The sequence below is a fragment of the Penaeus monodon genome, chromosome 5 (assembly GCF_015228065.2).
Source record: "Penaeus monodon isolate SGIC_2016 chromosome 5, NSTDA_Pmon_1, whole genome shotgun sequence".
In the NCBI taxonomy this organism is placed as follows: Eukaryota; Metazoa; Arthropoda; class Malacostraca; order Decapoda; family Penaeidae; genus Penaeus; species Penaeus monodon.
Genome location: NC_051390.1, coordinates 6,580,419 through 6,597,918, shown reverse-complemented (window position 1 = coordinate 6,597,918; position 17,500 = coordinate 6,580,419). Strand labels below are relative to the sequence as shown.

General features: G+C 40.2%; 1 protein-coding gene across 1 annotated transcript in view; it reads right to left on the bottom strand.

Moving 5' to 3' along the window:
- LOC119572914 (filaggrin-like) overlaps window positions 1–17,500 on the bottom strand; it is a 136,749-nt gene that overhangs the window by 38,145 nt on the left and 81,104 nt on the right. The window contains 1 exon segment of the mRNA XM_037919869.1: window positions 13,299–13,336. The gene's annotated coding sequence lies outside the window, so the exon portion shown is untranslated.

Sequence of the window (17,500 nt, the reverse complement as noted above, 5' to 3'; positions counted from 1 at the left end):
AATAATGATAATAATAATAATAATAATATAACAAAAACTAAAGAGAGAGAAAAAAGGGAGAAAGATGTCAGGTCACTTGCAGAGAGTCTCTGTACACTTCCCGAGAATGTAAGTACTACACTTCTTGTACTTAGATAATCAGCAAAAGAGAAAATTACTGCATTCAAAAGAGATCCCAATTACTCTCCGTCCCCCCTCCCTCTCCTCCCCCTCGTGAGACAATTACCGAAGCAAAAAAAGTACAGTTTCCCTTCTTTTTTAACCACAGAGTATACTGAAGTAGGCGATTGTGTTTCACGAAAGCGCTGAAGACTTTTTTTGTGTGTCTAATACTCTTTTCACTGGTTTTAAAATTGAAGGAAATGAATGGCGTTTTATATGAAAGCTAACGTTGTCACCAAGCGAGAATAGCATCAATAGTATAAGAAATTGTTCTCAGACACTAAGGCAACGTTCGCAGGTCAACCCAGGGTATGTTCGCCTCTACAGACGCGATGGCGGAGGAGGCGGCGACCCACTGACCCAAAACAACCGCGCCTGGTATGCTTATATACTTTTTTTCTGTCTCTTTTTTTTACCGTGCCTCGTATTATATTCCCTCGAGTGGGAGATCCTCCAACATCTGTTATCTAGTGTGGCATTATTCCCCCTCCTTAAACCATGAAGGGAAAATTCACGGACTCTCTAGAGAAAGGCAAGTCCTTCCGCCACTTCCTGCTATCGTGACGTCATCGAAATTTTACCTGTTGGCTTTCCAAGGATTAGACAGAGTTGCCAGACACTCGATTTAGCATATAGATTTAGCCTTTTGACATTTTTATCCGTTGATGAATGACTGCTATAAGATATCACTATTGGTGTTCATAAATTCCTACTTTGTTTTAGAAGCTTCATCAAAGAAGTAAAAAAAAGAGCCATTGCGTACTTCATTGTCTTTCAGAGGTCGTGTGGTCAACGACCTCTGGCAACCTCGTCTGGTCGTCCGAACATGACCCGAGAATCACAGTTCACGATGGCGGGAATGCGCGGGGAATCTTCAATACCAGGAAGTGATGCGCGGCTCCTTGGTCGTCCATTTTGTCCATGGTCCAAAACGTGGGAAATGATTGTGGTACTTTGTGTCTCCCTTCAGATATATATTTCTATTTAAAATATGGTCCTTAACGACGCGAATTGGATACAAACGTATTGCATATATTCCACAGTTTTACATGACTTACATATTCATCTGTATATTGCTACTTTTTTTTATCTAACGAGATTAAGCCATGAAAAAGTAGACGTCCCTTTTATATCCTCCAAATGACATCTTGCAACTTGCATCTTTCCCCCACCCCCACCCTCTTTCCCAACCTCTGACACATACCCAATCTATAACGACTGCCAAATCCACTTGACTTACACCGTGATCTGTCCTAAAGAGATAAAAAAATTTAAGAAAGAAGAAGACCATAAGATTACCTAATAACAAATATCTAAACACTAGTAGAAATAGCAGTAATGATAACAAAAAAGTCCTTCTTGATAAAACAGCCATTATGGAGTTATCTCACGTATGTTTCCTCTGCACGTAGACTGATGACCTTGTGTCCACGTATCAGGAACGCAGAAGGTTAACGTGCAGGAGAATGACATTAAACGTACGTGCCACTATGTCGGCATAAGAAAGTGTTATATTGGATGATAAGGCAAAAATCACCTTTTTGGTTTTCTTCTCATAATAACTGTAGCTCATGTGACTACGTGTTAGACTTGGGAGAAGCGCTTATATAACACTAGTAGATTCGATTACACTTGGATTCAGGGGGGCGTGTCCGTGACTAAGTTTATCGGGAGGTGAGGGGGAGGGGAGTCTGGGTATGGATGTGGGTTTGAGTGTGTTGGTGTGTGGGTAGGTGTAGTGTGTGAGAATGTTTGTGTGTGTGTGTGTGTGTGTGTGTGTGTGTGTGTGTGTGTGTGTGTGTGTGTGTGTGTGTGTGTGTGTGTGTGTGTGTCTTTCTATGTATATGTGCATATAGATAGATAGATAGGTAGGTATAGATATATATTCACCGCAGATGTCTTTCTATATAATCTGATTTACCATGGTTTGGATTATACATTCCGCTCTGACATTTCGCGACTGCAAGCTGATAGGGAAAAAGTGACCTCATTGGACAGCAGAAAAGAATGCCACATTTAACTCTCAAACTCTACCGAAACCTGATTAGACTCTACTTATCTGAGACATAAAGTGGTACCGCAATATATATATATATATATATATATATATATATATATATATATATATATATATATATATATATATTGTAAGGTGTCCATTCTATGAGGTGTCGAGTGGGGGATAAAGATAAAAATTTTGTCACGTGAAAATCCTACCTCATATCCCCCTCTCTTCGTTCTTTCCCATCCTCTCGCTTTCCTATTTTCCTTTCTCTTGTCTTTCCTTCCTCGCATTTTTTCCCTACACTTTCTTTCCTCTTTTTCCTAATCTCTTTTTCCTTTTCTTGTTTCCTTTCTGCCTTTTTCTTCGTCCCTTTACCCTTTTTTCCTATACCCTCTTCCCTATTCTTTTCCTTTCTCCTCTCTTTCTCACTCCTTCCGTTCCTTTCTCCTCTCCTTTTCCTAGCCTCCCTTTCCTCCTTTATTCTCTTCACCTACCTACCTCTCCTTCCCTTCCCCTCCCTCCCTACTCCCTCAATACCCCCCTTCCCCTTCGCTTTAGGTAGGAGGAAACTTTACCTTTTCCCTTCCCCTCCCTTCCTACCCCCTTTCCCCTCCCTCCCCCCCTTCCTACTTCATTTCCCCTCCCTCCCCCGTCCCTTCCTACCCCCTTTCCCCTCCCTCCCCCCTCCCTTCCTACCCCCTTTTCCCCCCCTCCCCCCTCCCTTCCTACCCACTTTCCCCTCCCTCCCCTCTCCCTTACCTCCACTTGCCGGACACGCTTGGCGAATATGCTAGCATGAACTTAAGACAAAGCATGATAGTCCGGTTAAGCCTATTACATCATGTTAAACCTGTTCTTGTGATGTTAATAACGTCTTTTCTTTTGCCAGAATTTTCGGGCTTTGAAATAGTCGACCTGAGGGAAATATTTCATGTCTATTATGTAAATTTGCGTTATTTTTTCCCTTTTGGGGGGATTTTTTTTTTACCTAGCGTATGTGTTTCTTAAAGTCACGCATTTTTCTTTTTAATCTTTTGTGGTACTCTTAAACGTATCATCTCAGTCACTGATGCTACAGACATTTAACCCAAATTAACATCTGTCAGTGTATTTTATAGTTACTACAATACGAAGACTTCGCTTTTGTTTATTTATCGTTATTAAACAAAAATCTTGTCTTGTAGGTGCATGTATTTGTTTATATGGATGGATGGGTGGATGGATAGATGGATGGATGGATGGATGGACGGATGGATGGATAAATGGATATACGTATAGATGGATAGATAGATAGATAAATAAATAGGTAGATATATAGATAAATGGATGAGCGGTTGGGTGGATGAATGGATGGATGGGGGTGTGTCCTTTTTTTTTTTTTTTTTTTTTTACTCTTTTTTCCCAACTTATCACAAAACCATCTCACTCTCACTGATCAAGATACCAACATGTCCGTTTTAAGTTTAAAAAAAAAAGAAAAAAAAAGGTGTTTAAATACCGTCAACTTTTTCCCGCCTTTCTCACACATGGTCATTATTCAAATAATTGAAAGGTCAGTATCTAATGCCATGACTACGGACCATCATATCAGTAGCGTTACTATCTTTACGTCTCTTTGTTGCATATGTTGCAATATCTACTGTTCTACATCCGGGAAAGAATCACTATTGGTTAAATCGGAGTCTGAATGAGAAGAGGGGGAGGGGGGTTGCAATTTCAAAGTACATTTGGACGCGAAATCAAAGGACATGTTGCTAATTTCTTGCTTTCATTTGCTAGTTTTTGTATTTTTACTTTGCTAATCTTTGTTTTTTCACAAAGGCTTGTGGTTGAGAATACGACAAAATACAAGGATTTTTTTTTTTATTCGCTGTAGCTTACCTACCATTACGTTCAAAATATAACCTTCACCGACTTCAGTCCGTATCTCGTACCTGAAATGGTAAAGAAAAAAAACTATGAAATAAAATTACAACTTAAATAGAGATGAATTTGCACACAAGTAAATCTGAGTTTATTTTGACCTCTGGAAATGGAACAGAACATACGTCTCTTTAAGAAAGAAATGTCAGAAATATAACTCAAAATGTCATTCACGGTCATGGAAAGTGAGTGGTTTGACCGATGACTCGAGAGAAATTAAAAAAAAAAAAAGCAACAGAATTGAGCACAAAAATACCAACTATTCCTGTCTTCAAGAAATATATAAATAATACAATCAACTAAAAACGATATAGCTGTCAAAAATTTATTTTAAAATCATATCAACCTACCTACCTATCACCCTAAATTCAGACCACAAATCAAGTGAAAAATCCCCAATTCTAAACTAACATCTCCAGCCAACAAGGATACTTATATTGCCAACCCATGCCTTAATATATGTTCGAGCCTCCAATTACAAAATAATAATAAAGGAAAGTGTCCTCCAAAGGTGATGTAGCTCGAGATCCGACGTCTAGACAAGGTGAAGGGACGTGGTGAGACGGGGTGAAGAGAGAAAGGAAGAGTGGAAGGAGGGGTGGGAAAGGGTGGGAGGGATGGGAAGGGGAAGAAAAATGAAGGGAGGGGGGAGGGAAGAAGAAAGAGAAAGGGAGAGAGGGAGGGAGAAAAAGAGAAAGAGAGAGAGAGAGAGAGAAACAGGCGGACAGACAGACCACTCGAATGATACAAACTCATGATACTCCCTGAGAAACTTGTCCACGCCATAAAAAGAAAGCTAAGTTAACTAGGAGAAATTATAACTATACTAACCACAAAACATCGACTTGTCCCCAATGTCTAGCTCTTGAGGTGAATTACAATAACTTTAATGACAACTCGAGAATCTTAAACATTGCTGCATGACGTTGTGATATTCCAGCACACATGAGAAATGGGTGAATAGACACATAAATAATACTTCAACATCCATATATATCTTGATTCAGTCTCTGTAAGGGTGACGTCTTAACTTCTTCATATGAAAGAAAGAGTACGTGACACATACAGCACAAGGACACATGTACTTAAGGTCGCAGCAGATGCACACATACACACAAACACAAACGAATAAAAACACACACACACACATCCACACAGCATGAGTTGCTTTATCAAGATCAGAAACGATAGTGTACGAAGTGAAGAAATAGTTGTCACTTTCTCTTTCTCGAGAACTTCATCCGCACATTTTTTTTTTTTATTTGAACACTTTTTATCTTAATTCTGCAATCACTTCTAAACATTAGAGCGAGGGAGTGAGCGTAAAGAATTGATAATGCTTGTCAGAATCAACATGGTACATTCTAAACCAACTCTCAATGATTCATTTAATCACTCTGTACGTAAGTGAATATTGCTGGAATGGTTCATGTTCAATTTGTTCATTTCGATTAGCTGAGCTGCATAAATCTTAGATTGTGGTGAAGGGAATTAAATTTTAATTATCAGTGTCGTTATCATGGCAAAGAATACGTGAATTATCTTTAGCTTGTACCAGCACAACGAACGCAAGCCACGTATAAGGTCAACAGTATGTTATCTTGTGTGGCATTTGCATATAGTACATGACCTGGGAAAATATGTAAGCCGCTTGACAGGTCATGTCAATTATTACGAGATCATGACAAGCAACGAAATGACATGCGCACTGGTATGACACAGTGTCATGACACAAGAATCAGGAATTATGATTAAAGGTAACGTAATTCACCTTGATAACTAGACAGATAGAATCTTCAGTCGTGTGTGTGTGTGTGTGTGTGTGTGTGTGTGTGTGTGTGTGTGTGTGTGTGTGTGTGTGTGTGTGTGTATGTGTAATTTCATCAATAATTGACCAAGAACACTGCCAATAGATAAGTAAATAAAAATAAGTAATAAAAATAAGGAAAAATTATAAACAAGAAAAGGGAAAAGGTTCTAGACAGTAGAAGACAGACATAAATTATGGGTTCTAAGGTTCATCTCCTATTTACCCCTCTTACCTACCCCACCCCCACCCCACCCCCACGTGCTGAAGTCTGTCATTTTCTCACCTTCAGAAACTCTCAAGGAAAAGTTATCGAGTTGAAAGCCTTGCAATTTGACATGGGATTTTTTCCTTTTTTCCCAAATTTTCACTAATTTGAGTTTTACTTTATGACATGAATCGGGTGAGATTATATTGTGTCAACGAGAGAAAGTGTACAGTGACCCGACACTTGTGTACACAAGCAAAGTGATTTGTACAATAGTATGCTGTCTGGCGTTTACTGCCATCAACATGGGTAGTGTTATTTTATCATATTTTTTTTTATTTATCTTTTTATCTTTTTAAAAACTGCTTAATGCGTTTGGTTTTACTAAAATGCCTGTATATGTGCTTCCAGTGTGCGTTTTTTTTTTATGTTTTTTTTAATGAAAATATAATACTGCGGTGAAACATTATGTTTGCTTGCAGAAAGAGTAAATAATGAAACTAATTTATATTGGTTTCAATGAAATATTTTCTGCATAACAATTTTCTGTGTGATTAGTCGTTTGTTTTCCAGACTTTTATGATTAGTTGAAGGGGAAAAGATATGAATATTTTTATTTGCTTCAATCTATTGTTTCTTCGTCTTTATATATGTATAATTCGTGGTGAAACTTGAGCTATATTACTTTCTTTACAAAAATCCTTCCACTGAAAAACTTACTTGGTCACTAGAGCTAGAGAAACCATACCTAACGACCCCGTCCACCACTGCCACGATCGCAAAAAAGAAGCACGGCCATTATCGAAGCTGTTAGCATCTGAATGCCTGCTTTGATAAGTATACGTGCGCGAACTGCATGCTGCTTTATCATTTAATGTTCTTCCCATTCGTTTTAAACTGATAAATGGGCCCCTTAGATCGAACGGCAGGACCGACGTACCCGGTTTAGGGGTGTCGTTTGAGTAACAACTCGGCGGCACCCAGCTTTCCACATAGACGTCGTAAACACCTTCGCGCGGGGAACAAAAGCGCATCAGAACTCGAGCACAATACGTGATTGAAGATCCTCCTCTGCGGGTGATCCGAATTCCTTTGTGACAGGATGCGATTCTACCCCAGGGTGTCGGAGGGAAACGAGACGGTTTCGCCACTGATGGCCTGATCCACGCCGTTTATGTCGAAGATAAGAGGGTTAGCCATTTGCCTTCGTAATCTGGACGGGGATCTTTCAGTTCACTTGAGGAAGCCAAATTGCCCTAATATCTCTAAGAGTCACATACAAGTAGCGAGTACAAGTAACCTTTACCTGTAACGTGAGTCTTCTGTCAAGAATCATACGTATATAGAATGTCAATCCTCAGGTAGATATCCATTTCATGAACTCATTACGCTAAGAGACAAAGATTTGAGGAACTTGAAATAATGGGAGAATCCTAGGATCATTTAGAAGTTCTAACATTACTGCCCTAATCACCTCAGACTCGAGTTAATTGCACCCAGAGACCATTACGGCAGGGGAGGGGACAGGGGAAAGGGGGGTGTATGGTGAGAGAGGTGGTGTTGTAAAAGGAAATATTATTCTCGAGGGTGGGATGCGCCGGGAAGTGGTTGGCATTGGTTTTACTTTCTTGTCGTTCTAAGAAAGATTTCGTGCCCTTGTCAGAATGCATTTTTTCTATACCGTTTAAACAGCATTCCTTTTTTTAAGTTTTTTCCTTTGCGTGAGTAGAAACATCAATATCAATTAAACATAATTAAACAAGGTGTACACAGCAGAATTATGACGTCCACTCCTAAAACATTTTTCCCAGTCACGAACTTTACCTCGTGGAAGCTGACTGCAGCATGACAAAAGTGCAGCTGACTGATGCCCAAGACCGTTAAGGTTACCTGGAGCAAGTGACCAATTATCTTGGAGACAACCTTGAGGATAAAAGGTCAAGAACGCTTTTCTGCATTCTTGCCATAGCTTTTGCATGTTGTAAAAAGCTTACAACCAAAAAATCGATTTTATGTGTTTATTATTATCATTATTCATTTCAAAAAGGAATATCGTAATTATTTCACATGTTTTATTGTGCAGATAACCTTTACTATATTAAACGTCACAATGGTTCTTCCAGTGAAACTATTACGAACTCTGTCGATGAGTCAGATAGTGTGAAAGTTGCAGTTGTTTGTCAAGTAACACAATCGACTTTCAGGATCTTCAAAATGTGCGACGATAAGAATAATTTTCTCGTGAGTATGAAGTAATACACTTTCATGAGAGCTGGAAGTTTATTGCAGCGTAATCCTAAGGCTCATAACTACTCACAAACGGGAAAAACATAAAAGATATCAGAAAAACAGTGAGAGAGAGAGAGAGAGAGAGAGAGAGAGAGAGAGAGAAATGGTGCAGACACATACCATCTTCCAAGATATTTATTTCCGACATCATAAAGTGTACGAGAACACTAAAATAACCAAGAAACACTTTAAGCAAAGAGACTGAACACCTCATTTAACCTAACCAAACCCCAAACGAAGAATAATAAAGAGTATGGAACGATAAAGCGAAAGAGTAGAGGAAATGACAGCGAAATGAAATGGTAACTAAAGACATCTAAAAAGGTAAACAGAAACGGGAGGTGCGTGTTTGCCTTGACATCCGCATTGAGTTGAGCAATGTTGAAAGTCACGTTTAGAGAATTAAAACCTCCATTGCAGACCCGCACCAACAGACTGGGATAGGGTTTGGTTAAGCCCGTTAGTACTTAAGGAACTGTATGTGTGCGTGTGTGGGAGGCGGTGTGTGTGTGTGTGTGTGCTGAGAGAGTGGTCGTGTGTATTTGTTTTTGTGTGTGGTGGTGCATAAGGATGTTATGGTGTGTGTGTGGTGTGGGGGGGGGTTGTTTCTGTGTATGTGTGTGTGGGGCGGGGGTTGTTTCTGTGTATGTGTGTGTGTGTGTGTGTGCGTGTATACCTGTAGGCGTACTGTCGATAGATTGAATCTTTCCTTCTATTAATTTTTTGAAGACACTTATACACACATATTCCTCTGCCAAGCGTATCCCACATTCATGGAAATTCGCATGACCGGCATGCATTGTCTCCTTACATAAGAGTCCATGAACAGATTAAAAACACCAGTGCATTTTACGCAAGCAAAACGCATACCACTTAGTACTTTAAAACCATCGCATAATCAAGGAACATCAACACAGCTGTAGAAATTAACAAACAGCAACTGTGGTTTTAATCAAATAAATAACAGTCATTCATGTCAATCAGCACACACACACACGCACACACACACACACACACACACACACACACACACACACACACACACACACACACACACACACACACACACACACACACAGCAACAAAAAAATCACTGACACAATATAAGCAAGCATAAACAACACACTGACATACAAACAACATCGCCGCCTCTGCCCTGACAACACACACGAACACAACAGAGACAACGAAATCTTATCACGTAAACAACACACATAATAACCAAACACAAAAAAAACGTACGGACAAACACAGAAGCAAACGCACAGCAAGCACAGCCCTCCCCCCTACCACCACCCCCATCCCCTCACTCCACCTCCACCCCGACAACCCACAACGAAAGTGAGAAAGTTACCACGAATGCAAACATCATTAACGTGGGAGAGGCGAGGAGATGACGCGGGCCGTGTGAAGATGCTGCCGCCATCGCCATCCTGGGGGACTTTCCCTTCAGCAATGATGATTGCGGTCTGAGGGTGACGACGCGGAGAGGAGACGGATGCTGGGGAACCGGGATGCTAGGAGACTGGGATGCTTGAGAAGCCGGGATGGAGGGAGACTAGGATGCTGGGTGGCAAGAAAGCTGGGGTACCCGGACACTGGGACGCTGGGGAGCAGAGAGACTGGGAGGCCGGGATGCTGGGAGGCAGAGAGACTGGGATACCAGGAGTATGTGATGCTGGGGGGCCGGGATGCTGGGAGGCAGAGAGACTGGAATACCGGGAGACAAAGATGCTGGGAGGCAGAGAGATTGGGATACCGGGAAACAAAGATGCTGGGAACCAATACATTCTCACACCGAGAGGCTGGAGGACCACCCACGTCCACGCAGACACAGTTACTGATATTAGCACGCTGTTTGAAGACGTAAACAATAGTTGTACGGAGAAGAGAAGAGATAAATGGGGAGATGAATGAATGAGATGAATGAAAGAGTAAAGAGAGAAGAGGGTTGATAAAGTATAAGACCGTAAAGAAGAGGGAAGAAAAACGGAGGAAGCAAATAGCGATAAATAGATAGAAAGAAGGAAAAAAGAGAGAGGGGGGAAAAAATATGAGGAAATGTTTGAAAGCATCTATACACATATTCAGCCATGTTGTTGCAACGTTTTTTTTCCTCGTCAGACAATCATCCTGACGGCATGCAACTGTGACCTCAATTATCCATTGTGCCCATTGAAAATCTTTGTTATGATTCTTTTTACGCGTGGAGAACGTCAACAGTATCGACACAAGCTGGATATCACGTACTGTATCGACACCAGCTGGATTCTCTCTCTCTCTCTCTCTCTCTCTCTCTCTCTCTCTCTCTCTCTCTCTCTCTCTTTCTCTCTCTCCGTATACAAACATACATCCAAGCATGCATGCATGCATACATACATAAATACTTGTATGTATGCATACATGCATGCATGCAAAAAGACATACGTACATGCATACATGCATGCATGCAAAAAGACATACATACATGCAAACATTTAAACATATACATGTGTACATACATGCATATATACATATATGCAGGAATACAAACATACAAATCCGTTAACACAACACTCAAAAGTACAAATTTCTATCCTCGTATATCTATAACTAACTCTTATTCTAAAGATTCTTTGATTACCTTCAGTCTCTCAGGTCAGTGTCTTAAAAATGTTAATTTACTTGTCTTAATAGTTAAGTCCCTCCTGTTATTCTCACTTCACTCATGTGTTTAAAAACTTTCTACTTTTATCAATATAATCCGGATAAGACCTACAAGTTGCTTGCTCACTGTTTGCATTGACAATTTTATTACAATTCGCTCTTTCACGCTGCTTAAATTGGTATCATTATGTTGTTCTCATCATTAGCATTTTATTATTAGTTTCATCCCATTTATTATTTATTTTCCACAGTCACCTTCTCATCCATTAGAGACACGTGTTACTATTATTAAATTTCGTGACACAAGTTTCTAAGTAGCCATGTACCAGTATAATTATGTAGATATGGAGATATGGTGTGATAATTAAGTCTACCACTGAGAGTGTCAGTGTCATGAATGGCATTATTAGAGGACAGGTTTTGGAAATGGCACTGCAAAATGACACTGACTAAGTTCACGGGAGTGCCTTTTCTTAAGACTGAAATTTCCCTCACTTCTTTGGCTTTTGTCTTTCTCTTTCTCATTTTCGAGCCTTTCATTACTTTTCTTCTTGTTCTTTGTTTTCCTCTCCCTTTTCATTTCGCCTTTTTTTTTTTCTTTTCTTTCTTTCCCTATTCTTTCGTTCCTTCGGCGTAAAAAAAAATCGATCTCAGACGCGTGAAGTATGTGCGTGTCTTTGTGCGATTTCAAAAAAGAATTTGCATTTTGCGTACCCCGGGCGAAGGGAATTTCATGTTCTCACATTATCAGGTTTCAAGAGAACTGACTTGTGTTTCTTCTGTCATGTTAACTATTTTGAAAATACAGAAGAGAGGGGGAAAATATCTGCAAACGAAGTGATTGTGATTCTGGAATGCAGTGTTATTGTCTTGAACTGGAATTCACTCAAGAAGTCCTTGTTTTGGGGAGAAGTATTCAGATAATCACAGATGCCATGAGAACATTCCAGAGTCACATTGGGGAGTGACAGAGAAAGCAAGCAGACACATATTCTGAGTCAAATTTTCATCTTTATTTCTTTTTTTTTTTCTTTTTTTTTGTCTTCCTTTCTCCTGTCACCTTTCAATATTACCTTTCTCTCTGGCGTTAATTCATATCATTTTAGGGAATGTAGAACTTTTTTTAACACAATAATCTGGAATCATGATACTTTGGTACAAATGGGTGGGAAAAGACGCGATACCACTTTATTAGTAGAGAAAGTAAAATTTTACCTTTCTTTACCTTTTTTATATAATCCGTTTTGTGGTTAAGTATACGAAAGAAAAAAAAAAACAAGAAGAGAAAAAAGTCTGTCAAAGGTAACTTTCAAATTCCGTTTGCATTATGCCACATGGGACTTTCTCTCTTTTTAAACCGTAAGTTATTTAGCCTGCACCTGAAGAAAACCACGAATGCCTTGGCAGATATTTGTAACTTAAAATAGGTCTGAAGTCAGTCCTAAAAAAGCAACCTTTAAAAAGCAGTTGGTGACTCAGGTCTGCAAGCTACTTTGGGTGAGTGTATGAATGAATGTATGCAAGTGCAGCATGTGCGTTTGCCTTGGTATTCTTTGTGTGTGTGTGTGTGTGTGTGTGTGTGTGTGTGTGTGTGTGTGTGTGTGTGTGTGTGTGTGTGTGTGTGTGTGTGTGTGTGTGTGTGCTTGTGTGTGTGCTTGTGTGTGTGTGCTCTAACTACAACACTATACATATGTTTATATGTATATGTATTTAGATAAATAGATATAGATAGCAAGGTAGATAAAAAGAGAGAGTTATACGTGTTAATGGAGACGCGTGCATGTATATTTATTTTACTAACACGCAGAACTAAGGAGGTTGTGCTAATACGCCAAGTAAACATCTTTTACAAGCAGTCTGCATCTGAGGGCAAGAGAAGGGCAGGGCAAAGGGATGCGGGAAACGAGGGGAGGGGAGGGGAGGGAAAAGGAGGGAAGAGGAGGAATGGAGTGGATGTTAATGGAGATGTGGAGAGGAGAGGGTGAGGGTGAAGAGAGGAGAGGGTGAGGGTGAAGAGAGGAGGGGGGAGAGAATAGGGGAGGAGGGTGAAGGGGAAGAAAGGAGGGGAGACTATGGGAGAGGAGGGGAGGAGATGGTGAGGGGGAAGAGAGGAAGGGGGTAAGGGAGAGGTGGGGAGGAGAGGGTGAGGGAGAAGAGGGAAGGGGGTGAGGAGGGGAGGGGAGAGAGGGGAAAAGCATATAGGGCGGGGGTTGGAATGTCGGCAAATGCGGATAACCTTGATGTTTTGCAGAACGTACCTTTGGGTTGTATAATCCGTTTTTTCGGCCTTTGTGATCTGTAAAGGAAAAAAAGCTTTATGTAGGTCACGTTTTTTAAAGACACGAATAGGTAAACAGATGAATGTTTATACAAATAAATAAAAACGGGCTGCGGAAATCGAATGAAATAAATAAATTATTTTGCAAGACTAGAAGATTATTATTGCATAGAAAACGACATTTAAAGAAAATGCCACTCCAAAATAACATTAAAAAAAAGACTATTTACATAAGATAAATAACAAACACGTTAAAAATACATTTAAAAATCATCCAAAATAAACCGTTTCGAAAGATGTCAACCTTACATCATTATCCTCCCAAAGTATCCATTCCCTCCCCACCCCCCCTACCCCACCCCCCTGCCTCAGCGATCCACCCAGTCCTAATTCATCAAGGGAAGGCAATCTGTAAATTTCCTGACCTAATAGGGTACTTCACAGGCCTATCCGCACGCCAACTCACCCAGGAACATGGGTCAACCACAAATCATTGATGGGTACCATACAGATGCTTCCGCACGGCCAGACATGGGGTAATGGAAGGGAGAACCACAGCTATGGGGTAAAAAAGAGAGAAATAGAGGTAGAAAATGTGGGTTTTGAGGCAATGAGATTTGACCGACAAACACCGAGGGAATAAGCGAGGAATGGGGGGGGGGGGAAAGGAGTGGCCAACATGAGGAATGTAAACAAGCGTGAATGTCATGTCTTGCAGTGATTTTTCATATTAGTTGCTTCTCATCCTTTGTATGTATGCACGAAAATTGAGCTTATGTTTATGAGCAGTTATGGTATATATATATATATATATATATATATATATATATATATATATATATATATATATATATATATATATATGTGTGTGTGTGTGTGTGTGTGTGTGTGTGTGTGTGTGTGTGTGTGTGTGTGTGTGTGTGTGTGTGTGGTGTGTGTGCATATGGCGGTGTATATGTATATGTATATGTATGTTTCATAAGACCCTTGTGAAAAAAAATCAAAAGGAAATGGATTATCTAAAACTGCAGAGAGAGAGAGAGAGAGAGAGAGAGAGAGAGAGAGAGAGAGAGAGAGAGAGAGAGAGAGAGAGAGAGAGAGAGAGAGAGAGAGAGAGAGAGAGACAGACAGACAGACAGACAAAAAATCAATTTCTCCACCACAAACCCTTGAACGGCCAAAACACACGCTAACGACCCCCTCTACAAGATCGTTAATTAACTCCCTCCTTCCCCAGCGGACTTCCTCGCTCCAGTCCCTTCCCTCCTGCTTACGAAGCTACTTTCCCGGTTCCCACACACCGCTGGCACACTTTCCACCTCGCAACATAACGGAACAGCGACAGGAGCAAGAGGAAACAAGATTGATTAGAAGAATTGACGAGATAACGACCCAATGGCTTGGTTCTCGTGTTGTTTCCGTTGGCCGTGGTTGCGGTGTCTCGGCTTGTGGGGTTTGCTCTTAAATTTTGATGTTTTGACTTGGTTCGGTTTTGATGTGATGAGGTGTTTAGAGAGTCTGTACTTCTCTGTGGTTTACTGGTTCTCTCTCTCTCTCTCTCTCTCTCTCTCTCTCTCTCTCTCTCTCTCTCTCTCTCTCTCTCTCTCTCTCTCTCTCTCTCTCTCTCCTTCTCCCTCCCTGTCTGCCTCTCGCTCTCTCTCTCTACTAAGTTCGTGGGAAAGCATAATGGAATGAAAGCAATGTCCGGCTGGTTGTTATGACTCTTAATTTTTAACGAGAACGTGAATTGGTATGTCTGCTTGTGTATACAAATAATGTGCGTGTGATGTGCACGTGTGTACATTATAACACACACACACACACACACACACACACACACACACACACAATTCATATATATATATATATATATATATATATATATATATATATTATATCAATAATATATAACAGAGAAAGAGGAAGTCCGTGTTGCCACCCCCCCCCCCCTACTAACACGCACGAAGCATAACCTCCCCGTAACCTACACAGCTCTAGTGTCACCCTCGCTTCCTCGCAGGTGTGGTGACGCGGAAGTGGCAACGACAAGCATATTTTTCGGTTCTTGCTGACTGCCCAGCGGGGGAAAAAACAAGACCCGGTAGTTCCCACGCTTATACTGCTTCTCGTTTGATAAAAGAAGGAAATAAAGAAATGGAGAAAAATTATGAAGTTCAAGTGCAACCGGATACGGAACAATTTTATCATCTTCACACTGACGAAGTTGATTGTGTATTCGTCGTAGGGAAATTACGACCTTTAATCTTTGAGAAATTTTCCCGTGAAAAAAACAACACCACTTCTTAGGTAACAGTGTCACAGGAAAATTTATAATGCTATGCTACAATCAAAACGTATACTTAAGCCCTTGTTTTTTTATATAAAGGAAGAATAATCATAACAAGACCTTTTTAGGAAGAAAATAACGACCAGGCTTTCGGTACCGTCCATATGGTTCTTAATCATCGCCTACCGACCAGACTTTCTTTGTTGTGTATGGTAATGGAGGCCGGCGCAGTACAGAGAGATTTGGGATTTCCTTCCTGTCTTGGATGGGTGTTTTTATGTAAATCAACAAATATGAACGAGTGAATTGTATAATCAGACTATTATAATGTAAACTAATGATAAACTATTATGGAAAAATATATATACCTCATAAATAACAGAAAATAATGACGGAACCGTATCTCCTTAAAAAAAAATAGAAACCATGGAAAAAGAAAACCTATTTCACCAAATGTCGGTTTACTCGTTCTTCCTAATGGTTTCCACTTGACATTGCGGCGTTTCTGATCTCGCACCTGCCTGGACCTCACCAGGTGGTCACCACGACCTCAGGTGTATGTGTCTGTCTGAGAAGGTTCACCTGTGTGCGTGATTTCCCCTGTTTCTCTCTCTCTCTTTTTCTTTGTGTGGGCGGAAGGTGTGTGTTAGCTTGTGTGTTTATTTGTGTGTATGTGGTTGTGTTTGTTTGTGTGTGAATGTGTTGGTTCGTGCGTATATGTGTGTGTGTGTGTGTGTGTGTGTGGAGAGAGAGAGAGAGAGAGAGAGAGAGAGTGAGAGAAAGAAAGAGCGAGAGAGTAAGCGTGTGTAACGTACACTAAAAAGCAGAAGTTAACTGCTTGAATGTTTTTATTCGTAGAATGACTGTTTACTTTTACTCTGTATGTGCACACATGTGCATTAGCGTTACATACCCCCATCTGTTCGAACACATTTAACCCTGTACTGAATGTAGCGAAAGTAAGCAATCTCCTTACAAGCCCAAAATAAACGACTCACAGATACACTTGCACAGATGACAATGTACCTGACATACACACATCTCTACATGTGACAGGAAATGGTAGGTGGGAAGGGGAGGGTAAGGAAAATGATGAGGGTGAGGAGAACAAGAACAAGGAGAAGAAGGGGGAGGAGGAGAAGGAGAAGGAAGAGGAGATCAAGGAAAAGGAGAAGGAGAAAGAGGAGGTGGGGGGATTCACAAGTCTTAAAGTACCGGAACTGACAGAGTGTGATCCGGCTTGTTAGAGAGGAGTTGCCTAGACTTTGACAGCTCCTTGATGTGTGAGAATCGAGGGTCACCTTACGCAGCGGGGAAGCAAAAGAATTTATTCATTTTAAAAGAAAGAACCACGGCAATTTGCTGTATGTATGTTAGACGGAAAGTATTTACAATATTGGTATATGTTAAATCACTGAGTCAGTTACACTTGTGTTTCAAAATAATGACATGTAATCGAAATTTAGCGACGCCGGATGACATTAAGCAAAAATAACTAAATGGTCATATGTACGGTGATTTATATTCATTGATACAAATCATCCAGAAGTGTTATTCTTTCTGTGGCAAAGTGTTAACACAGCAATTCTTTATTTGATGTGATTTTTAGACAAGATCGCGAAATTTCTAGTTTTTCATTTATTCGAATATTGTTATTTTTATCCAGAGCTTTGGGTTTTTCATTTATTCGATTTTTGAAATTCAGTTTCTACTGTTTGCTTTTTATTCGAATATTTTTTTTCATCCAGTTTCTAGTTTTTAAATTTTATTTATTCGAATGTATTTTTTTTATCCGAAGTTTCTCTCGGTTCTATCACGTTCGTTTTTTCAATTTTCTTTATGTTCTTTTTTATTGATTGTGTTGCCTCTCCTTCGTTTCTTTTTATTTCTCTCTT